Below are 24,458 nucleotides of genomic sequence, written 5' to 3'. Positions count from 1 at the left end.
TATTATTTTATTTAAAAATATGCTTTACTCCTTTAATAGCTGTACAACAATTGAATTATATATATATATTTATATATAAATTGAAATATATATATATATATAAATTTCAGGGTACTTTCTCTGCACAGTTTGAAAACTGCAATTGTTCTACTCATCATAAACACTCATGTGAAGTAAGTAGCAATGCTGACATATGGACACAAGTAAAAGCATTCATGAAACATGTTGCAAAATTAATCACCCTGTCGCTATTATCCTCTCTGATGAAATAATTGTATTAAATTAAGTAGGGAAGTTATATATGACAGGCTGCACTGCCTCATGTGCACTAATGCCACCTTGTTCTTCCCTAGCTTGTGGTCACATTCACCTTCTTCTGCTATCCTTATTGTTCACTGTGGGAGCCCTCGTTCACGTTCCCCACCCAAATAAGACACGCCTTTCTACAATTCAGCAGAGGTTTACTAAAGAGAAAAACAAAACACAACAGACATATAATGAGGATCTTCAAAAAGTTTGCCATATCCCTCCCTGATCTTTCCTTCGAGTAGAACTTAGATGAGAAAAGGTTTCCATTTAAGTGCAAGAGTCAATTAAATAAATATAATATAAAAATAACTTTAAAAATTTTATTCCTTTTTTAACCTCTCAAAAATTAGAAATCCTGCTCATGTGGTCTCCCCAACTCCATACTTAATTACTAGGTTCATCTTACAGAGCACAGAGTCTTGAAGCCTCTTTCATAAACAGGTGCTTGCTTTTGGACTTGGAGACTGCAAGATGCCTTACTAACCATGCAGACAGAGCTCCAAGAATTCTTTAGCAGGTATGCTTTTGTTGTGTTAATGCTATCATTAGATTTGACTGCCATTTAAATGCAAGACTCCAGTTAATTAGACCAGGGTAATATGTTCTAGCTTCTCCTTTGGCTTCCTCACTTTGCCATTTTATACTTTTGCTTAATGTGCACCTACTTCTTTTAAAAGTAGATGCTAGTAGTGTAATTGGGGGATATTTGCTTCTATGTAGTAATTTATCATTGCATTTACATTTAAACTGTTGGTCCTTTTAATTTAAAACAATTCAAATAGTATTCATAATTTAATTTGTTGTGTAAAATGCCCCCTGTGCCTTCTCCATTAATACTTTATAATAAAGTATTTCCTTGCTTTCTGACTTTGCTGATTTAATGCCTCAAAAATATAAATTGTATTTACAAACACATACATAGATATTTAAAAACAAATATGGCAAAGAATAAAAAGCCTGGCTTCTGGAATATCATATATTTCACATTAATTTTTTAATTTAAAAATTGCTTTGAAATACCTAAACCAAGTACCGTCATTCTCTCTAGAGACAAAGTGCTGCTGTGATAGCCAGCCTCTGAGATGGGCCACAGTAATTTTTGCCTCCGGGTATTTATGTCCCATGTGTTCTTCCACAATGAACAGGGCTGATCTGTAACACCCATAGGATACTGCAGAAATGAAAGTTTGACTCCTGATGTTAGGTCATAAAAGACTAAAACTTCCACCTTTCTCTTTTGTGGATCACTTGGTTCTGGAACAAGGTTTCTCAACATTTTAGATAAATAATTCTTTGTTGTGAGTGATTATCCTATGTGTTGTAGGAAGTTTTATAATATCTCTGGCATCTACCACTGGATGCTTGTTAGTACTCCTACCCAAGTTTCAGAAACTCAGTGTATTTCCAGGCATTTTCAAATGTTTCCCGGGGGGCAAAATCACCCCCAGGAAGAAGCTAGCTGTCATGTCAGGAGGACACTCAAAACAGCCTATTGGAATGTCTACCTGGAAGGAACTGAGGCCTTCTGCCAACAACTGATGCTAACTTGTTAGGCCTGTGAGAATATGAGTGAGTCACTTTGGAAGGGGATATATCAGCACCACTCAAGCTTTCAAATGATTGCATGGATCAGTAAGAGCTGATGTTAATACTGCAGTCCTCACCTTATCCAAGGTTTTGCTTTCCTCCTTGTCAGTTATCTGTAATCATCCACAGCCCAAAAATATTAAATGGAAAATTCCAGAATTAAACAATTTGGAAGTTGTAAGTTGCATGCTATTCTGAGCAGTACCATGAACTCTTTCTTGCATTGACCTACTCTTCCTACCAGGGACATGAGTCATCCCTTTGTCCAGCATCTCCACACTGTATATGCTACTCACCCATCAGTCACTTAGTACCCCTCTGGGTTATCAGATCAGCTGTCACAGTATCACAGTGCTTATGTTCAAGTAACCCTTGTTTTACTTACTAATGGCCCCAAACACAAAAGCAGTGGGGCTGGAAATTTGAGTACATCCAAGAGAAGCTGTTAGTGTATTTATGTTTAGGGAGAAACATAGTACGTATAGGGTTGGTACTAACTGAATTTGGGGCACCCACTGGGAGGGGCTCTTGGAACATAGCACTTGCAGATAAGGGGGGACTATCGTAATCATACCAGTTCCTCTTATTTATTCATAAATGCAAATCTCCAAAAGCTTTTAAAAATGCTCTAGAAAAATTAAAACACTGGTCACTACATGAAAAAGAATACAATGTTTTCTTGGCACCACCTAATCAGTCCTTAATTTCATAATTAAGAAGCATTTGTCATTGTTACTTCCCTATTAGTTCCACTAAAATACATGAAAAAAATGAAGAACTACAAAATTATCAAATGACAGAATGGGTTTACAAATAAAGACAGCAGGAGCTCTCAGAGCAATACAGCTTTACAAAATAGAAGCCACCCTGTCCACACTGTACCGCCACCTCGCTGTTGGGGATGGCACCTGTGCCGGTTCCTGGATGCACAAAATGAGCACACCCTTCTACTTGCATCCACAAAAGGAATTCCTATCAAAAGGACAGAGGGACAATATAAAAACCACCAATACACACGAGTAGAGACTCCCTGTCCCACTGGAGTGCCCTAAAGGATAGGTAAATACCACAAGGAGGCCTATTATTTGGAGGGAGGGTAATAATCCTGAAAACTTTAGATGAAAGAATGAATTGATCTTGAAACAAAAAATCAAATACTTTCAAAGACCTCAGAAGACTAAAAATGTTCCCTTGCAAAAAAAGATATCTATGGGGTGTTTTTTTTTTTGAATTGACATTTTTTGAGATCATGCAGAACATTTGCCCTGGTTTAAGAAGACAGACCATCTTTAGAGAACCTAGTGAACCTAGAAGAAAGGGGTAGAAGAAATAGAAGGTATAGTCATATATAAGTCATTTAATGCTAACTCTAAATATTAATAGAAGACCTCATTTCCATTGTCCACATACATGCATACACAGGTTCTAATAGGTACAAATCTCTAGCAGAACAACTGTGAATAACTATTTAATGATTAATGACAGTTACAACAGTTAGCGAGTGCATTGGTGTGTATTTGGGAGACTTGAGGAAGGGCTGAATTGCCTAAGGCACTGAACCTTGGGGAAGAAGGGACGTGTGTATGTGCATACATGTGTGTGTAATGGGTTTGAAGGTGAACTGGACACAAAGCAAGATGGTCAGGGAAGACTCAAGTAGCACCCTGTCATTACCAGCTGTGACAATCATATCAGTGCATTTCATTTTACTGCATCAGCTGTTTTCCTGAACTGATGAAAAATAATCAGGTTGTAAGTAGTTTAAGATTCCTCTTTAAAGGAGTCTTTGCAGATGTTCTCGAGTACTCTCACCCTTTACAGTGCGATTCTCCTGAGGGCGAGCATTACTGTAGTGATTGTTTGTATCACTCACATATGCCTTAAATAAAAAAAATAAACATTAACTACTGAGTTTTAATTATACAGAGAGTTAAGATAAATCAATGACTAACTCCTGATAAATTCCAAGATTTTCTACTATCTTTCGTAGGTGTTTTACGAATTCTTTACATCTACATACAACACAAATGACACTTTGACTAGTGAATAACAAAACAGAAGCGCACGCATGACCATAATGTATCCCTCCGCATTTAAATCTCTTCAAATGCATTCTTCTCACTGCTTGAATTTTATAGCTCTTTCCAGTCTTCAGAGCTTTGCTCTCTTTTCCCTTCTTGCTTTCCTCTTAGAGTTGAAGGTTTGACATCTCTGGGACTCACTGCTTTCTACGTGGAGATGCCAGTTAACAGAGCCATTGTCAGAACTTCTTAGTGACAGGTTTCCTATTAATTTAACTTGAAACTTGACTAGTCAGTACAAGCAAACTACAACTCCTTTCACTCCATTCATTGCAGACAGAGCAAAAGGGGCAGTCACTGAAGATAAAGGGTAAAAAGTCCAAAGATAAGTAAAAATAAAATTAAATGAAAAACTCCGTCCTCTTCCTCCCACTTGCTTTCGCCTCGACTGATTCTCACCCTTCAGATTAAGAGCAGTATTAGCGATGTTCATTTCTGAATATAGAATGAGCAGAGTTGTTCCATATGCCCGTTTTTCTCATGTGGTATTTTTATTCTTTAATTTCTTACAAAAGCATCTTTGAGGCATTATTTCCAGCACTGGTAGTAATGAGAGGGAAGGAATTCATTTTCTGATTGGTAAAGTAGTATAGAGACACTAAATCATAGTACAGTTTAAAGCTATGAAATTCCTAGAAAATTATATTTCAATATCATTGTGATTAATCTAAAAGAATGTCACAAAGGAAGTTCTTTTGAAAAAAACTGTATTTCATTTAATCTGGATTATTTAGATTGAATTCTTTGTCACAAATGTGACTGGCTCACTAGCCTACAATTGGGATTTAGATTTTAGATCTTAGATGTTTAAGTGCAATTTTCAGGACTATTCATAAGGTTATAATTTCCTTATTCTGTGGATCCTCATACTACCGTTTTCTGGAGTCTAAAAACACAAAAGGTACACAGGCATGAGCTCTAGGAATATTAAGCTCTATGAAATTTGCTATTTGGGATCAGATCATTTCATTTTTCCTTCTTCAAGATAGTTATCAAAAGTGATTATTTTCTGTGCTGGCTTGTGTGGCTCAGTGGACTGAGTGTTGGCCTGTGAACCAAAGGGTTGCTGGTTCAATTCCTAGTCAGGGCACATGTCTGAGTTGCGGGCCAGGTCCTCCATAAGGGCACATGAAAGGCAACCACACATTGATGTTTCTCTCCCTCTCTTTCTTTCTCCCTTCCCCTCTCTAAAAAATAAATAAATAAAATCTTTTTTAAAAGTAATTATTTTCCAATAATTTTTGACAAAAAGTGTTTTTCTCCTTTTCTCATAATTAACCTATTAGAGCATGAATTAAGACAAAAAGGTATGGTATATGCTTAATTGCATACAGGAATTACGCAATTTTTACCTGGGAACTGCTCCCTACTCAAAGAGAAATTCTAATTTTTAATGCAATTTTCTCATTAAGAAGGTTAGTTTCCAAATAAGAAATAAATGCTTATAGCTCTGATCACTCTTAGTTAGATACATATTTAGGGGGAGTGACAGTTGAATATTAGAAGATATATAAAAGTACATTTAATAAGTTTAGTAACCTAAAAACTAATACATTTTTAAATTAATTTATATATTTTTTATATCTGCTCATTTATAATGCTGATTTTCTAATACTATTCACTTTACTCCCTGAAATCTAAATTGTATTTTAAAAGTTACAAAGCTTCCTGATATATTTTCTCTTATTTTGGTTTCAGAGCAAGAGTGTAAGATATAATCAATTCCACTTCACAGATAAGGAAGCTGAGATTACAGATACTCTGATTTGCCAATAGTCAAAATTATAGTAAGCCTGCGACTTTTCAGCTCAAGTCACTTGGGTGTATATGCTTGGGCAACTTTTCAGAGCTGCCTCTCTATCATCTAAATGCCAGCAGGGAAAAGTATTGTTAAGCAATAATTTCTTTGAAAAATCACGCTAACCATTGTAATCTTGTAATTTCTTCTTAATTCTATAGAAATTTTTATCTCCCATTATGATAGAGACTATACAGAGTTCAATTTGGGTAACATTAATCTGAACCCTTGCAAAAGGTTTATAATTGCCCAATCATGAAAGATTTTAACAAAGTAGCTACAAGCACATTCCAAATGCATTTATATGTCTGAAGTATGTATCAAAAGAGTAAATATTTCAAGTGCCATAGACATCGTCAACACTACATTCTGAATGGACTTATTTTATTTCAACATGAAACACATGCCAATTTATATATATCCAGGTGCTGTCTGGTCATTTCAAGAGGAACTAATATTGCAAGAAATGAAGGAGGGAATGGAAAAGACCTTTAGCCCACCTAGTGGCTTGACCAAAGGCTATGAATCCATCCCAGGTTCATTTCAAATGAGTTGTGTCAAAGGTTACCCACAGGCCATTTTATAGTGATTTATAGCTGATGTCTGAAAATCTCCTTTTATTTTAATGATAACCTCAATAGAGTCATTAAGGCATTCTTTGTCTTCACTGCAGTGACTGGGAGGGAACTGATGATGTCTTTAAAGAAGTCGAAGGGGTGATGACTATTTATAGAGAATGTCAGTTCAGACCAGTTTTTATATCGTACCCTGGAGACAAAATACTTTTTTCTTAACATATTGAGGATGCTTAGCTTGATTATATATTCTGCCTACCATTGTTATAATACTAAATGCAAAGTATAGGCCAAAGAAATTCAATAAAGATGAAAAGGCTTAGTATTGAGCATCAGGTAAGACCCTGATTTTAATTGTAATCTCAAATTTATATTAAAGCTCTCATAGAATAATGATTCTTAAGTGTCTGTATTGAGTTAAGGATGTCATGAAGCATGAGGAATTGAAAGATTGACTTATCAGTTATTCATTCAAGAAACAGTCAATTAAAATAATTAATGTGTAGTGAAACTCAGCTGTAATGCCTCATAACTAATTTTTCCCAGCCCATAAAATTAAGGGAATAACACATTTCACAGTCTAGCATAAAAGATTTTATATAGAAACTGTAATGGTATTACCACATAGGAGTTTTGATTATATTTTTTAGATGCAACTAAGAAGAAAGAATGAGTACATTTGCCTTAGACTTGACCTTAGCTTGAATGTTGCTTTAGGTCATTAGATTGCCAAATAAAATGAATCTACATTCTTGATTCTTGCATTAATAAATGTAATATATGTATATTTATATGTGATATATAATATAAACAAATATGTGACTGTGTATACATAAGATAATTTCTCTGCCATATATGAGCTAGATTGTTCATTATAAATGAGAAGCAGTGAAACATAATCTTATACAAATAGGAGGGGAAATCATAATTTTCCTCCTCAAACTTTATTTGAACTGCCAATTAAACAATATAACAAAACTATCCAATATTAGTATAAGCCTGTGCCTTTCATTTCAGCATCCACTTAATTCTTCAGCATATGTCTGGGAGGCCATTCACTTGAACATGAATTCATACTAAACAAACTCAGAAAACTAATGTACCAACCAGAATGCCACTTAATTAACTTATACCTGACTAGAATACTGCTGATAGTTTTTTTTAAGGTAAACTTTTTCTAATTTCAAGATTCCTGAAAAAGCAAATTTCGCCATCAGAATCAGGGCCAAAAGAAGTAACTAATCAGTGCTTAATTCAGATCATAGGAAGAAGTGAGAAAGGTAAGCACACACAGTTTACCTGAAATACTATCTCTCCAATGACCAGAACGCCCACATTTCCTATATCCAGTGAATCTCACCTAGACTGACAGGATAAACAAGGACAAGCCTCACTCTGTTTCCATCATCTTACTGTGCATGTGGCCTTTGTACGCAGGACAACAGCACTGACTGCTTCATTACTCACAGGTAAATTTTGTGCAGCTCAAGCTGCCTTGCAATCACCCTCCAGTGATCCAAGCCATTGACCTTTGATGCTTCCACCTAGGGGGTCCCTAAATCAGTCATATGTTTGAATCTGGTATCTTGCTTGGTTTACTTCCACAGATGACTTGCTGATTTGTTTGTTTGTTTGTTTATTCTTGTAACAGAACTACAGCAATGATTATATGTTAATTATTATGCTTGGTGCTAAGGATGAATAAGATATAATCATCCCTACCCTCAAGTGACTCTTGTCATACCGGGGATCAAAAATACAATCAAGCATCATAGGGGTGCTGTGATACTACTCAAGGAGTATCTGTGTGTTGGGGTCACATGACAAAATAGCCAATTCTGCATAGAGGTGCTAGTTGAGATAGTTCTTATGAGTAGGTGCGAGAGAGAAAGTGGAACAAAGAGGGCAACAGCAGTTCAGAGAGGCAGAGTGTGATGTCACTCGAGCAACACTGGTGTTGGGATGGGGAGAAAGGCAGAAGTAATGTATCAGGCCAGTGGGGTGGGTAAGGCTAGATCAGAGAATGCGTGGTAAGGTTACACTCCATCCTTTAGACACTCCCATCTTTCTTTACGGTTTTATTCTTCTCAGGTTCTCTTCCAGAGTTCCAGAGAGGCATTATAGTCAGCCTTATTTGTTTATAATTCAGACAAAATCCTATACTCAACTCTTTTTACCCTTGTGTCTTTGCACAGGCTGTTTCATTTTCTTTTAAAAACCTTTTCAATGGCACATTTCCTGGAGGTCTTTCCTTATCCTATTCTCCTCAGATAGTGTTGGAAACTGTTTTCTTTACCTCTCTATTATTCTTTGACCAGTACTTAGCCCATATTATTTGAACTCTTTGCCTGCATTCCTCAATACACTGTACAGGATGTCAATTACTGTTTTGTTTTTTTTTTTTATTCTACCACAGTATCAAGCACATTGTATGTGCTCAATAAATATTGATATCTTCCAAAAGTAACTCTAGAAACCTCATGTATGACTAGCGTAGTCATCATGTGATTTTTAAAAATTATATAAACAAGTTAAGAAATGTACAGCTTTGTTTCAAGGAAATGTAGTCTAATGCTTGAAACATGTCTTTTTACCAAAGAAGACATTCTCTTCTTGGTAGAAGATATCTCATTTAGGATAAATTATATTTTATTAACTGCAGTTTAAGTGGATATTGTTTATTTTTTAAAGGATTCAAGAATATTTTAGAGCTTAAGTATTTATTTCAGTCTTATTAAATTCTCAATGTTTATTTTACATGCCCAGAACTCTATAACATAATATAGTTACATCAAAGGCTCCAGAGTTCACTTGAAAAGAATTAAAAAATATATATTACTGAATTTTCAAAGAATCCATATATGAAGCCCTGGCTGGCGTAGCTCAGTGGATTGAGCATGGGCTATGAACCAAAGTGTTGTCAGTTCGATTCCCAGTCAGGGCACATGCCTGGGTTGTGGGTCAGGTCTCCAGTAGGGGGCACATGAGAGGCAACCACACATTGTTATTTTTCTTCCTGTCTTTCTCCCTTCCTTCCCTTCTCTCTATAAATAAATAAATAAAATAAACATTAAAAACATAAATAAAATAAAAATAAATAAAATAATAAAATAAAAGAATCCATATATGGGCACATTCTCTTAAATCATGCTGTGTTAGTAAATGTAATTGCAGAAACATATAGTGAAAACTATATCACAGTGACACCTAAGATTTAACTACTTATTATTAAAGTCAAGCAGTATAATATAAACATTTTGTCTAGTAAACACTAACTGAGCACATACTATGAGCCAGCCACTTAAAATTCAATGGATGAAGGTGTACCTACTATGATCAATCTTATGGAATTGATCTTTCCTTCACTTAGTTTGTTGCAAGTCCATAAATTATAGTTCCAGATATAATAGATCAAAATTATAGTCTGCTGCAACATTATAAATGGTAATGTAAAAAGATAAGCAAAACCAAATCCAACAAGAATTACCCAAAGGTTCTCTTAAAATTGGATCAGAGCCATCATTTTTAAAATAAACGACAGCATTATTTTCATGAAAAGTGGCACTAAAAATTCTATCATTTGACCCAAAATTCTTGTCTTACCATCAGTTTAGATAGGGTTGACCTGAATATTGAGCTCCTGTTGACTTAAAATAAACTTTGATCATCAAAAGAGTTGCACAGAGAAGTACAAAAAACACAAATCTATACCTATTTAAGGACATTTCTATTTTTGTCTTAATACTTTTATACATACTTCACAACTGCATTTATATCTTATGTTATTTTAAGTGCTACTGGAAATACTGGAAATAGCACAAAAGAAAAATTTTTGCAGAATTTTATCTTTTCTATTTTTGGTTTAATATTTTCTCCTATTTATAAAATATCCAGACTGCCAAAAGTCATCAAAATTGCACAGCAAACCCTAACAGCTCAAACTATATAATAAACTTGAAAAAAAATAAGATTCATTGGTTATTGAAAGACCCAATCGAAATGAAAGTCTCATACAGAATCTCATTACTGATAATGATTACTGCAAGTCTCATACAGAATCTCATTACTGATAATTTAGTTTTTTGCAAGAACTAAAACAGAGCTTTAATAAAAAATATTTTGTCATTTTGTGAAAAATATAAGGTTCATAGTCTTTTCTGGTATTGGCAAACAATTTGAGAGAAAACGAATTTTTATATATTTGAGTTTATATCTGTTTCCTTCACATTACTTTGATTATATAAATCTATGAAATGAAAATTCTGGTCTTTGTTTTCTCTAAATCAGAGACCTCATCTTTATCCACCTGAAAATCAAAATTTTAAAGGTTTCCTTGTATTCTTAGGTTCTGATAAAAGTCACCCAGTGGAATCAGCTAGTCTACCGTTAGAAGTACAAGTGCTAAAAGCTGTGGGATATTGCATTTGTAAGTCCTGCTGCTCACAGGAACGGGGGTTGTAATTCATAGAAGCATCCAATTATATTATCTACAAGGTAGTAATTGGTACTACCAATTAGACACTTAGGTACTAAGTGTCTCTTGCCATGAGACACTTAGGACACCTTAGGACTCAGGTTAAGGGAAGTTGTTTAGACATGTGCATCCATAGGTATGCTGCTTTCCAAGAAGCACCTGCTACATAAGTTCTTCTCAATATTCAATGTTCTGAACCATTAAGAATGTATTTTCAAATTTAATACTTATTAAAATGTCAATGACCAAAATTCTTATTTCAGTATACAAAAAAATAAAATATATTTTCAAGTAAAAGAAGTTATAAAAATTTTCCTTATTTCCGAAAAAAGGTATTTTACATTTTCAGTGCTATTTTGTGTCTATGTTCTCAAAATTTAAGATACATGAGATAAGAAATATGTGCTTGCAAATTTGTCTGCTGATATAGGCAGACCCTAAACAATAATTATCAATCAATATGAATTATACCATTCACTGTGCATCAGTTGAAGGCATTTTTTTCACATTTAATACTAATCAAGTTATACAATTTTAACTGTTCTTTGTTTAAAAGAACCATAATTAAGAATATGTGTTCTTTAATTGGTTATTAGAAGTAATGAAAAACAATATGAATAATGATGGAAAACAGTATCTTATAACACTTTGGAAAGGCACTGGATTAAAACAGTCTCTGTTTCTCCATAAGTTAACTGTGCAATTATAATACCACTTCCATATTGTATATGCTTGAGAAAATCTAAAAATAAGTGTAACTGAAAAAGTATCTCCCTTTATAGAACAATAAAACAGATATATCAGAACTTTGAATATAAACTCAAAATCAGTAAAATAAAAAGAATTTTAAGTGAATTATAAATGTACAATTGTAAATAAATCATATAATGAATTTTTTTGCCAAGAAAATAATTACATTATTTATGAAGCTTGCACAGAAACTTTATAAAGTTTTTTAAGTGGGTAGCACTGCATATTTATGACAAGAGGCAAGACTAGTAAAATTTATAACTAGAAGAAGAAAGGGAAGGGAAGGAGGGGAGGAAGTGGAGGAAGAAACGGAGGAAAGAAGGGAGTGCTGATTTTGAAAGGAGGTTGTCCTCTCACAAATTTTCTATTTAGGAGGTTGCAGGTTGAGCCCAATGATAAAAATTAAGCTATTTATAACTTAAAACTACTCTGTTGCAGCTCTTTTAATATTGTAGTACATTTTTCACTGACGGCTACAAGTCTTCTGTGCTTGGCAAAGCTGCTGAAATAATACTGCATTATAAATTTTGGGGTAGAAATTTAAAAATTTTAAAAAACAAATAACAAAAGCAAAAACCAGATTAATTACAAATTAGGATCTATTTTCTTACATGGCTTTATAACTTTCACAAAAGACATTAAGTAAAATAAAAATTCCAAAACTCTTATGAGCACTTATACACTTCTAATTTTTTAAGGTGGCTATGTTTAAATCAATACTCATATAATTAGTCTTAGTACCAACATATCACTCCAAAAACTCAACCATTAATTTGCTTCCCACAGGTGATGACAAGTACTATCAATTTCATGTGCTTTCTTATCTACAAATGAAAAATCTCTAATGACGTGAATCTGAAAAATCCCCTGGAAATATGTGAGGTTCAATCCATACCCTTGGCACTCACTTGCCACCTGTACCTGTGATCGTCTCTTTCTATCCATATCCCTCACCATGTTCCTCACTGTGAACTCTGTGCTCCATGGGGACAGAGACCTGTTGACACTGTTCACCAGCATCCTCATGTCCAAGGATGCAGATCACCACATTACGGGCAATTGACAGATAGTTGTTGAATTAAGTATCCTTGTCTCTCCAATGGCAAGGTCCAAGACAGGCTATTAGGGCTCAAATATATGAGTGTTTCTAGGGAAGTATTGTATAGATGATTAAAATATTAATGGGTCCAAGGGATAAAAGAAAAAAATTTTCTTTGCTTCAAAGACATATTACCCTAAGAAAGGAAGTCATTAAGTAGATCATTACAGCAGTTTAATAAGTGGTCTGACAAATGGAAAATATATAATGTCTCTTTAAAAAATGAATACATTTACAATATATTTCAAACTCCCAATTATGAAAAAGTCCTATGTGATCTAGTCTTTCTCATTCCTAGCCTCAGTTTATATCACTCCCCCTCATGTTCACTGCATTCTAGCTACCCCAGCCTATTTTCTAAACCTGGAGTTTGTCAACCGCTCTGACATAGTAGGGTCTTTGCAATTAATTGCTATTCTTCCTGTTTGGAAGACCTTTCCCTCAGGCCTTGGTAGGTTCTTTCACTTTCATGATTCAGAAAGGGCTTCCTTTGTAACTCAGGAAGATCACCTCACTTGTCCCCAGGCACTCCATATTTTACCATGTTTTATTTTCTTCATAGCACTTATAATATACAAAATCACCTATTTGGTTAATTACTTACAGTTTGTTTCTTACCTTTAACCTGCAAAATCTTAAGAGGGCAAACTCTTATGTTCTTTGCTATAGTAGTGTAATTCTACTGCCCTGAACTGAATTTGGCACCTGCAAGGTGTACATTCAGATTCGTTGAGTCAGTGAATGGTAGGTGTAAGCACAAGGAGCTACAGAACACTAAAGAGAGGCAGTTCTCTGAAGAGTGAGAAAAGAACAGACCTAAGAGATAGAGACCAATTCCATGTCCTACTATTTGAGCTCCTGATGTAAGAATCACCTTTTAAAAAATGTTAATGAGTACATTTCCTTTTTGCTCAATCCATTTGGGCTGGGTTGTCTATCACTTGCCACTGAAAAAGTATAACAAATGCAATTGCCATTCAACAGAATCCCAAGTTGGAATACTGGAAAGTTGATTATAGTTCGATTTAGATATGAATATTGTGACATTAATAGTTACTCTTTAGAAAATAATGCCACCTTGTGAAGTGCCTAGTAGGAGTCTAGACAGAGGCAAAGTGACCTTGTGACTGACTATTATGAGTTGGACTACAAGCTTTCTGGGTTTCCTTCTTCCTTCACCTTCCATAATTCTATAAACAAAACCTTTGATACATTTTGTTAAATAAATGAAACTTTGGAGTATTTTGGGTTTTGAATTTATCTGTCTTCAAGTTAGAATGTTACATCTCTTTATTTTTGACTCTTACATCTATATCTCTATAATTACTACACTGTTTTCTATCTCCTGTCCACTCTTTTTTTTAAGATTTCATTTATTTATTTTTAGAGAAGGAAGGGAGGGAGAAAGAAAGAGAGAGAGAAACATCAATGTGTGGTTGCTGGGGGCTGTGGCCTGCAACCCAGGCATGTGCCCTGACTGGGAATCGAACCTGCGACACTTGGTTTGCAGCCTGCGCTCAATCCGCTGAGCTATGCCAGCCAGGGCTTTCCTGTCCACTCTTAAATGCATTAGTAGAATGCTTTGTTCTCTGTCAGGAAAAATCTATTGATGAAATCTAAAATAAATATGATATACTATTTTCATCAGTTAAATGAAACACTAGTAGTTGTAATTTTAATAACACATCTATAGTCTGGGGTATTTCTGAAAGAGACCATTAACATTCCTCTTATTCATGAATATGGAAGAATTTTTAAGCAGAATATATTTAATTCAATACAGAGAGGGAAATCGGAGGTGTAGAGTAATCTTTCATGGTGTCACTTCTCAATTCTCTTTTCAAACACTTCTAATCCAAGCGAGGGCCAAAGGGGAGAAAGGGTCAGCAATCAGTAGCTCAGATGACGCTCTGATCAATTATTTAGGATACATAACAAAAGATTTTAATTGACTTGAAGAATGTTGTAGGAAGTCAAAAGGATAAATGATTCTGTAAAAAGAAAGATAACAGATGTGTACTTTTGCTTTCTCTGTCTCTGACAAGGCCAGAGAGTGAAAGAGACAAGAGATGTTAATGAGTTAACAATTGCAGGTAGAAACCAACAACCAACCAAAGTCTAATAACATTTCTAAGTGTATGTGGAAACTTTGAATGAACTTCTAAAGTTGCTATTTTTACATTGATCTAGAGAGAATAGCCAAAGAGCCAACCACAGAGCTGGACATGATCTTTTCTGGACTGTTAACCACAACCAATGCAAAGGAGCAAACACTTCTTCCTCACAGACTATGTGCCTATCCCAGAACTATCCGCACTCCATCCCCTTTAACGATAGCGAGTGTAATCCTTTCAAAGTAACTTCCATCTTTCTCCCCCAAAGTGTTTGTATGGAAGAGCCCTGTCGATACCCGGATGGGAGACACTGTGTCTTCTCCATCTAGCACTGCTGCTCATGAATTAGACTGCATGCCCCAGGAGCCGGTCCCTTTTTCAGCTTGCATATGGCTCAGTACATCCTTTCTTTGAGGAAAACTTACAGGTGTGAACATTTTTTGTTTGGTGCATGTTGAGCCATGATGTTCACAGAGGTTGCACTGCACACTTAAGTGGAGGAACATTCTTTCGTTTTGCTCTGTTGTTCTTTCATATACTATTTAGGTTTTAAGTGCCTGGTTTTAAAATTAAAATGCTTTAAATACATAGCTTTTTGGATAGTGAATCTGGTTTGGGTTGGACCTATTGGAGAGGGCAACCTTCACTTAAAAAAATGTGATTCTGTGGATATTCCTGTGTCTGCAACACGCTCAACATCTTGGTTTGCATTATTAAAGAGCTTTGACACGACTCATCAGAGCTAGCTGCTGCATGCAAGACAGGCTCCTGTCCAAACAAAATGGTACACTGGAAACCAGAGGGCAGGCCCACCGAATTCAAAGGCCACTACCTAAATCCCTCAGTATATCTTGCCTTTTTTAAATGCCAAGAATATAACTAGTCTATCTCTCTTTGTTTTTTGTAATTCTTATTGTTTTTATGACACACATGTGACCAACCCCCTTCTTCCTGAGTCATAAGAATATATCACCAAATGACCTCCTTGGGCATTTAATACCACTGCACTCAGAAATGCTCTGTTTAAGTACCTGGCTTTTTGAGATTCCTGTCAACTGAATATATCGATAGATGAAAAAAGGAAGGAAGAGGCTCATCACAGGGGTTCTGTTGATAACACTTCATTTAACATATTTCAGTTTAGCCACATGGGACTACAAAAAGAAAGCTATTTCATTTAAAATGACAGAGCTACTATGTTACAGCCACCATAAATACGTCCCACCCAGAAAGTGATGATAATGATAATGGGCCACATTTACAGTTTAACTCTCTGCAAATGAATTCACGTCTTGAATACGACACATGCATATCACATCTCAAAGGCTCACAAAATAGGTATTTCAAAGATACTGAAATACAAGGGAGCAAAGAGTGTTCAACAGCCCTTCCACAAAGCACAAAGCAGCTGTACAGAGCAAGGTCTTAAGGAGATTCTAGCATTTAATTGATATGCCAGACAGTGTTTAAAGCGTAAGAATAGAAACTGGTCAGTTTGAATGTCGTTATAATTAGCTGAGACTAACATCTCCTTCTGTTCTGAAGTTGTAGGAGAAATGAAATCTACAAAAGAACAGGTCCAGCAGTTTCAGGATGGATCAGTGACTTTATTGTATCTTACATGTATAGATGGATGGCATCTTCTTTTTATGGATACTGCTTAAGTAGATGACTTGCAGATACAACATTCAGAGACCAGTTCTAGGCCTGTGTAGTGAGTGAGTAGTAATTATTTGAGATCTTGACCTGGAAAGCTCTAAGACTAAGTCAAATAGTAGTCTTCAAGGAAATTTAACAAAATGGAAATTACATCTTAGCGACTACTGTGACTCAAATTTTCTCGTGGCCAGATAAAATGTGAAAAATACTAAATGAAGTCATAGTTATACTGAGCAGTGCTTTTTGAACTTTCCTTCATGGAAACACTCCTGTGGAGGCCTTGGCACTTCTCTATTTCAAACTTACAGAATCGCTTTGATGCCTTGTGCTTTATCTTGAAAGGGTGTTTTTTTTTCAAATAGTAAAAATAGTATTTTTATAGTAAGTGTTGGTGATGGTTGAACTTGGTTGTGGATATACTGTATGTGTTCAGCCCTCCCTCCTCCCCCAGCATTATAGAACAGTTTCAAAGTTAGCAAAAAAGCTTTATTTCCCAAATCTCCTGTTAGAACTAATTTTCAATTAAGAGGAATCATGATTATCCTCTGGTTTCTCATATTCACACATAATGCTAAATATCTTTGTGTGTATGTGTACCACAGTTTGTGACTCAGTATTAAACTACAAAATTCCACCCTGCAGATCAGTGTGTACTGATATCCTTATTTGATAGTATGCAACCACTGGACTGGTACCATTACCAGCAAAAGCAGGCACCCTAACAGGAGTCATTGGTACTTCTAATATTTCTAACACAAGCACGTGACTAGCATTTGCATGTGGCAAATCAGAAAAGATCTTCATTACCCTGCCGGTGACACAGGATCTGCTAACAGTATAGTTCCACTTCTGGCTTCTGAATTTGAAGCAATATTTACAAGGATATTACACCTCAAAAAATCTGATTATGTCTAGTAAGCTGGCCAGGACTGTTTCTGGCTTGTTGGAAAAAGATATTTCTTATCTTGTCATAATTCCCAGGTGCTACTGCTGAGCAAATGGGAACATCACTGCTGGGAGTATTTGAAAACAACGGCAAAAAATGGACTGGGACGATCTATGATCCTGTCATTGACAGAGACATAACTGTGACCAGCCAGGGGGAGGACTAGGGTCACTGCAAGGTTAACAGAAAAGCACCCAGAAATTGTCTCTTGTCATCAGCTTTTCAAACTAACTTCTTGGTTACTGTAGGTAATAAGTTTTCATCAAATGCTGAGACATTTAATAGTATTTATAAGTTGTTCTTATAATTTTCCCAATAGATGGGTATATTTGGCTACTTTTGCCAAGGAAAAACACTTGAAATATGAAGTTCAGATTGTTAACACATTTATGACATATGATGATTTCTTGATAACATGGAATTGTAAGTTTATACATTGCCAACAATTGTGTGAGTCATGTGTAAAACTGAGTAAAAATAGTCTTCTCCTAAGAGGACTATTTTAAGGCTGATACTAATTCTCTTATTAAAAATATGACTATTCTTATAAAACAAATGTTATCAAGACATCAACTGCTATCACAAACCAAAGGCTATCTAGGTTATTAAAAATCTGAAACAAATAATGTAGAAGTAATTTAAATAGAGAAAGATGTGGTACAAAAGTGAAAGTCACTGAATACATGGGTGTCCATCCTGTGGCAGAAGGCTAAACTGTAACAAAAGTTTAATCATTGTTAGGAAAAATATGCAGATTCAAAGCAGCAATACTGAATTTGAAATTTAATAGCCAATACTGCTAAATAATACCTTAACTAATTTTCCTTAATATGAAAAGTAAAATTATTTCTACATTTTCCTTTAAACAGGATCTCTTGTGCACAAAAGTTCAAGATTTCATACTTTCATTCAGTTTTTTAACCAATATTTAGTCATAAACACAGCTGTGAGGCCATGAGCTATTAGCCTATCTCTGAAGAATTAAATATATTTCTTTTCACTGAGCAATAAATAAAAAATTGTCCTGGGGTAGAATTAAGAGGAGAAAAATTAAGTAACTGCAAAAAGACAAGTATACATGAATTAAGACTTTATGGAGCACCCGAGAAACTTAAAAAACCTGCTGATGATCTGAATTTCGAACCTTTGGAAAAATAGAGCAGGAAAAACACATCTTTTCTTAGCCTGTGCCTAATAAAATCAAAGCATCTTTTAAAAAAGTTAAACCAATGACTCTCTGTCAACCATTGTGTACTGGTTTAATGAAACCAGTGCACCAGTTTAATGAAACCAGTACACAAGCAGTAAGTTCAAGGACACATGTAAATCTCAACAAGTAACACTGTCCATGTTCTCCAATGCACATCTGGAAGAGACCAGATTCCTTTTCAAGTTTTCCCATTCACAGAACCCATTTCCTATGTGCAGGTTTTAGAGATTCACTGTGAGTTCTCTAAAGGCTTTTTAAAAAATTGTTGAATATTACAAATAATTATGTTCCTAAGCAGCAGTTCAAAGCTCAGTACAGCACTCAAACAATGCCAAGCGCAGGTCAGGTGACCTTTCCCCAACTCTCTCTCTGGTGCTGAGGACAGACAAAGTGATATGTCTGTCATACGCCATTACCATTAGAACAGAATCTTGTTCTTTTATTACAACTGCACTCCGCCAGATTTCTCAGCAGGAATGCTAAGTGAAATCAATGTCTTGGATTTCCAGGCTGAGCTTGGAGGTCACAGCCACTCTATCATTTCTCAGCATTATCCTTTCTCGTGCGCGCACACACTCCCCAAGCCTCCAACTGGCACACAGCAGATTGAAAACAGCATGCATCAGAGGACTCATGCTGTACAATTTTACAGTCTTTTGGAGCCCCCTCCCTTTGATTCCCCCCTTCTATTTTTTTGCAAATTGCAAATAAGTTTTGTTTGTGTCCTTCTCAACAGTCGTGAGTCAAAGGCAAAGGCACGCCTAGGAAGAAGGGCAGGCAAAAAACACCCAGAGAACATGATTTTTGACAGCTGCCAATAAGATCATTTTCCTTACATCATCACCTGGATGTGGCTTACAAGTCCATTGTCCCAAACAATAAATGTACTTTTGATGTAAACCATGAATTTGGCTTGTGCTGGGAATGTATGCAGACAACAGAAAGCCCTTTAATAGAATACTTCTACAATATATAAGACAGACAGGAAAATTCACTAATAAATCACACAGAAAATACCCCCAGGACATTTATAACTAATTGTATAAAATATAAATATAATAATAAATTATTATTATATAGAAGTAAAATATCTTGTGAAGTGAAAATATTTATTATGCTATGTATAAATGTCAATTTCAGGCCCTCTTTATTTACTGTTGGTTTTATTTATTTTTGGCCATTTTCTTCACTAAAATGACAATGTTAATATTTATTAGGCCATTTCTAACCCACTAAACTTTACTGCTGAGCTTAAACACAAGCATATTTAGGGCATCTTTTCTGACAATAATTGCTGTAGACAGTGTGCTAGAGGATACCGAACAAAGAAAGGATACATTTCCACTAAGTTGTAGTGGTTACTTAAGAAGAGGCACTTTATTTGTGGTTAAACTTTTTATGTTTTTTACAATAACTGCAGATGGAAGGATATATAATGTCTACAGTTATATTAAATTTTATATGATAGAAAATTTATGAAGGCTAATATTTAAAAATAAGAACTTTAAAGACAAAGTATAAATATATTTGTTAAATTTGTATAATCATAGCTATAAAAACAATGCATTTTTCTGTAGTACTAAATAAATGTAGGTATATGAAACCATAATATATGCCAGAATTTAACATTACTTAAACAATCAGTCTCTATACTTAGTCCATAAAGTTCTATGAGTGTCTAGAACCATATGGTATATAAAGCAGGTTCCTCATTTTGGCAAAACAAATATTTAGTCACTTTTATGTTTGCCATGGTTACCTAAAAAAATATCATTGTAGCAATTGCTTAATAAGTATCTGAATGGATGAATGAATGAATGGATGGACGGATGCATAAATGGATAAGGCTAACATCCAAAGCTCCATGATTAAGTGATCTGGGGAAAAGACATTAATGATAAAATTTTTATAAATGATAAATACTAAAACAAAATGTTATATACCAAATAATATTAAATGCAAACTATAATTGAAAAATAAAAAAGAAAGGTCCTTATATAAATCATCACTACAAAGCATGATACAGAATAACATTATTACATCTAGAAAACATTAATAATACCTCACACAGTTATTTGTGTGTGACAATGACTACACTGCTACAGCTATTTATTTCACTCAAAGTTAGCCTGTATATGCATTATGTTAAAACTGCTGGTCCCTAAGACACCACAATATCAGTGCTTTAAAATTAAATTTTACCGACTGAATGTTACAATTATTACCAAGTTTTAGAAGATGTATGTTCAGACTGAAGTTGTCAGAGGGGAGAGGAGCAGGGGAACTGGGTGAAAGAGGTGAGGGACTACGCAGCACAAACTGATAGCTACAAAATAGGGATGAAGATGTGGGCTGCAGCACAGGACACAGACAGACAACAGAGTGGTGATGACTGTGGGGGGGGGCGCTGTGAGTATCGGGGTGCCACTCTGAAAAAGCACAGGATTTTCTGAGTACTTTCTGTACATCTGAAACTCGTACAGGATAATATTGAATGTAAACTATAACTGAAAAAAATATGTTCTGCTGTCATTATAAAGAAAAGCAGACAAGCCTTAGGTATATATTAAGCACTCAACATGCAAGGTCTATTACAGAGCTGAAAGAGACCTTAGAAGTGGCATATGTATATTTCCCAATGTCAGGAGTGTGTACAATAATCTGTACTATATATTTGCACGTACTGCTGTTGAATCACCTTCTAAGGTCCTTTTCCATGTTAAGTTATACTTCCAAGTATATTTATCTCTTAATAGTATAGCAAAGGGCTTTCGAGTTTTGAGAAGATAGAGGTTGGAGTGCACTTTCCAAACTGATCTCTTCTCTTTTGCCATTCACTCTCTGGTTAACTGTGAAAGGGATCTGTTAGAGCACAAGAGGTTAAAGCAATTCTTTGAATTTTTTTCTATTTCAATACTTTCTATTTTTACCCTGCACATTTTTAAACTCTTGTGAATATTCCTAAACTGTTACTCTTTAGACATTTCAGCATGGCTTTGATGAAATGAAAAACAGAAGCAATTTTCTAGGTAATTCAGCAAAAGACAAAACTGTTATTTGGAGGGTACATTACTGTGTCAGTTTTCTCCTTAACATTTTCTAACAGTCAGAAAATATTTGTGATTATTTCCTTGAGTATTCTCAGGGAAACTACTTTATGGTTACTTTTTTAATTCACCCATAGAAAGTTTAAAATATAGTCATACATCATCTAATGTATAAGGCCTCCACAAATACACAAAAAAATCAAATACATTTTCTGCATGCCTCTTCTTCTAAGTCAAGAAACAATTTATTGACTTCTGGTCAAGATGGCGGCATTGATAAACGCGGCTTACCTCCTCGTACACCACATCAAAATAACAACTAAAATAGAGAACAACCATCACTCAGAACTGTCAGAAATCGAGCTGAATGGAAATCCAAAAACTACAAAATTAAAGAAACCACATCTATACAGACTGGAGGGGTAGAGATGTGGAATGGGCTGGTCCCACATTCACATGCAGTGGCTAAAATTTTGGGAGGGATATCTTGGGAGTGAGGAGTCCCAGCCCTGCACCATGGCCCCTAGCCCAGGGTTCCAGTGCCAGGAAGATAAGTCCCCATAACTTTTGCCTGCAAAAACTAGTGGAGATGAGTCAGTGGTAGAAACTTCTGGACTTCCAAGCAGTTCTTCTTAAAGAACCTATGCAGATGTACTCAGACTCACTCCCTCTGAACTCTAGCACTAGGGTAGCAGCTGGAAAGGCACCAATGGCATACAGGGAGAAACTGAAGTGTCTGGCATCAAGGCAAGAGCAGAGGTATATCTTTCTCCCAGACAGAAAGACAGGCAAAAGCCATTGTCCCTTTTCTGAACCCTCCCCCTACAGAGCCACAGAACTACAGAGCTGGCATGCTGGTGCCACGTCTAAGACTCCATCAACCTGGCTAACACTGCCTCACACTGGAGATCCTCAGAGACTTTGTCCCACCCAGTTTACATAAGGCCCACACAAGCTGCTTTTCCATCTGAATGGCTGGTCTTGGTTCGTGCTTCACAATTTCCTGAATCCTCGCAAACCAGCAAGAGCCCCCTGCTGCTGTACCTCTTGAAAAGTGGGCCCAGGTCCAGCACTAGCAGCTGCCAGCCTAGATTCATAGTTTAGCTTCACCTGGCAATCTTCAAGCCCAGCACAAGTAGCAACCATCTCAGATTGCTTTATAGCTCAGGCAGAGTGGACCCAGGCAAAATACTAGTGGGGGCTGATCTTGGCCTGCACCACCCAGGAAATCCCAGGGCCAACATACCCAGTGGACAGATACAGACCACGTTGGAGCACCACCACCCTGCCCTTTGCACAGCTGATCCTCCGTGGAGGGCAGAGGTTGGTGGTCAGTGATCACAGCTAATCCCTGCAGCTGACTGGCCTGGGTAAATCCCTTCCATTGATCTGCCAACAGCCACCAAGGTTCAAGTACAAGAGGAAGGGGTACTCAGCCCACAGAAAGGGTGAACCTCTAGTACCCAGCTTGGGTGGCAGAAGAGGCTGTGCCACTGACCCTACAGTTCACCTACTACATGAGGCCAGGATACCAAGACAGGGAGTCATAACAGCTCTATCTAATACACAGGAACAAATACAGAGAGGCTGCTAAAAGGAACAGATAAAGAAACATGGCCCAGATAAAAGAACATATCAAAACTGAAGAAAAAGAACTAAAAAAAAATGGAGATAAGCCATCTATCAGATGCAGAGTTCAAAACACTGGTTATAAGGATGCTCAAGGAACTAGTGAGTGGGGACCTAAACAGCATTAAAAAGATCCAGTCAGAAGGTAGGAAGTAAAGAACATTTTATAGGGAAACAATAGTAGAGTGGATGAAACAGAATCAAATCAATGATTTGAAACACAGAAAGCAAAAAGCAACCAATCAGAATAAGAAGAAAAAAAGAATTCCCCCAAACATGAGGATAGTATAAGCAGCGTCTGGGACAACTTCAAGGTGTTCAACATTCTCATCATAGGGGTGCCAGAAGAAGAAGAGAAAGAGTAAGAAACTGGAATCTAGTCAAAAATTAATAAAAGAAAACTTCCTTAATTTGGTGAAGTAAATAGACATGCAAGTCCAAGAAGCACAGAAAGTCCCAGAAAGATGTATGCAAAGAGACCCACTCTGTGGCACATCATAATTAAAATGCCACAGGTTAAAGATAAAGAAAACATCTTAAAAGATAAAGAGAAGATAAAAGCAACAAGAGAAAAGAAGTTAGTTGCCTACAGGGGAATTCTTGTAAGACTGTCAGCTGATTTCTCAAAAGAAACTTTGGGAACCAGAAGGGGTTGGGAAGAACTATTCAAAGTAATTAAAGTCAGGGAACTACGGCCAAGATTGCTCTATCCTGCAAAGATATCATTTAGAATCAAAGGGCAGATAAAGAGCTTCCCAGACCAGTGAAAAAACTAAAGGAATTCATCATCACCAAACGATTATTATAGGAAATGTTAAAGGGACTTATTTAAGAAAAACAGGATCAAAACATGAAAAATGAAGTGGCAATAAATATTTATCTATCAACAAATTGAATCTAAAAAACAAACTAAGCAAAAAACAAAAACAGAGACAGAATCATGGATACAGAGAGCATTCTGATTGTTGCCAGATGGGAGGGGTGTAGAGGAACAGGTGAAGAGGTGAGGGGATTAAGAAGTACAAATAGGTAGTTACAGAATAGCCTTGGGGGTATAAAGTACAACGAGGAGATGGAGTAGCTGAAGAACTTATACCCATGACCCACAGACATGAACAACCATGTGGCAATTGCCTGAGGGAGTCAGGGGTAAGAGGTGAAGGGGGGCAAAGGGGGAAAA

The 24,458-nt window shown here is 36.0% G+C and overlaps 1 protein-coding gene across 9 annotated transcripts in view; it reads right to left on the bottom strand.

Annotated features, from left to right (window-relative positions):
- The window catches only part of SOX5 (SRY-box transcription factor 5), a 931,891-nt gene that overhangs the window by 51,512 nt on the left and 855,921 nt on the right, over window positions 1–24,458 (bottom strand). The gene's annotated exons all lie outside the window — the stretch shown is intronic.

This window comes from Phyllostomus discolor, chromosome 2, assembly GCF_004126475.2.
Source record: "Phyllostomus discolor isolate MPI-MPIP mPhyDis1 chromosome 2, mPhyDis1.pri.v3, whole genome shotgun sequence".
Classification (NCBI taxonomy): domain Eukaryota; kingdom Metazoa; phylum Chordata; class Mammalia; order Chiroptera; family Phyllostomidae; genus Phyllostomus; species Phyllostomus discolor.
Note: the sequence above shows the minus strand (reverse complement) of the source record. Positions and strands in the feature narration are given on the sequence as shown.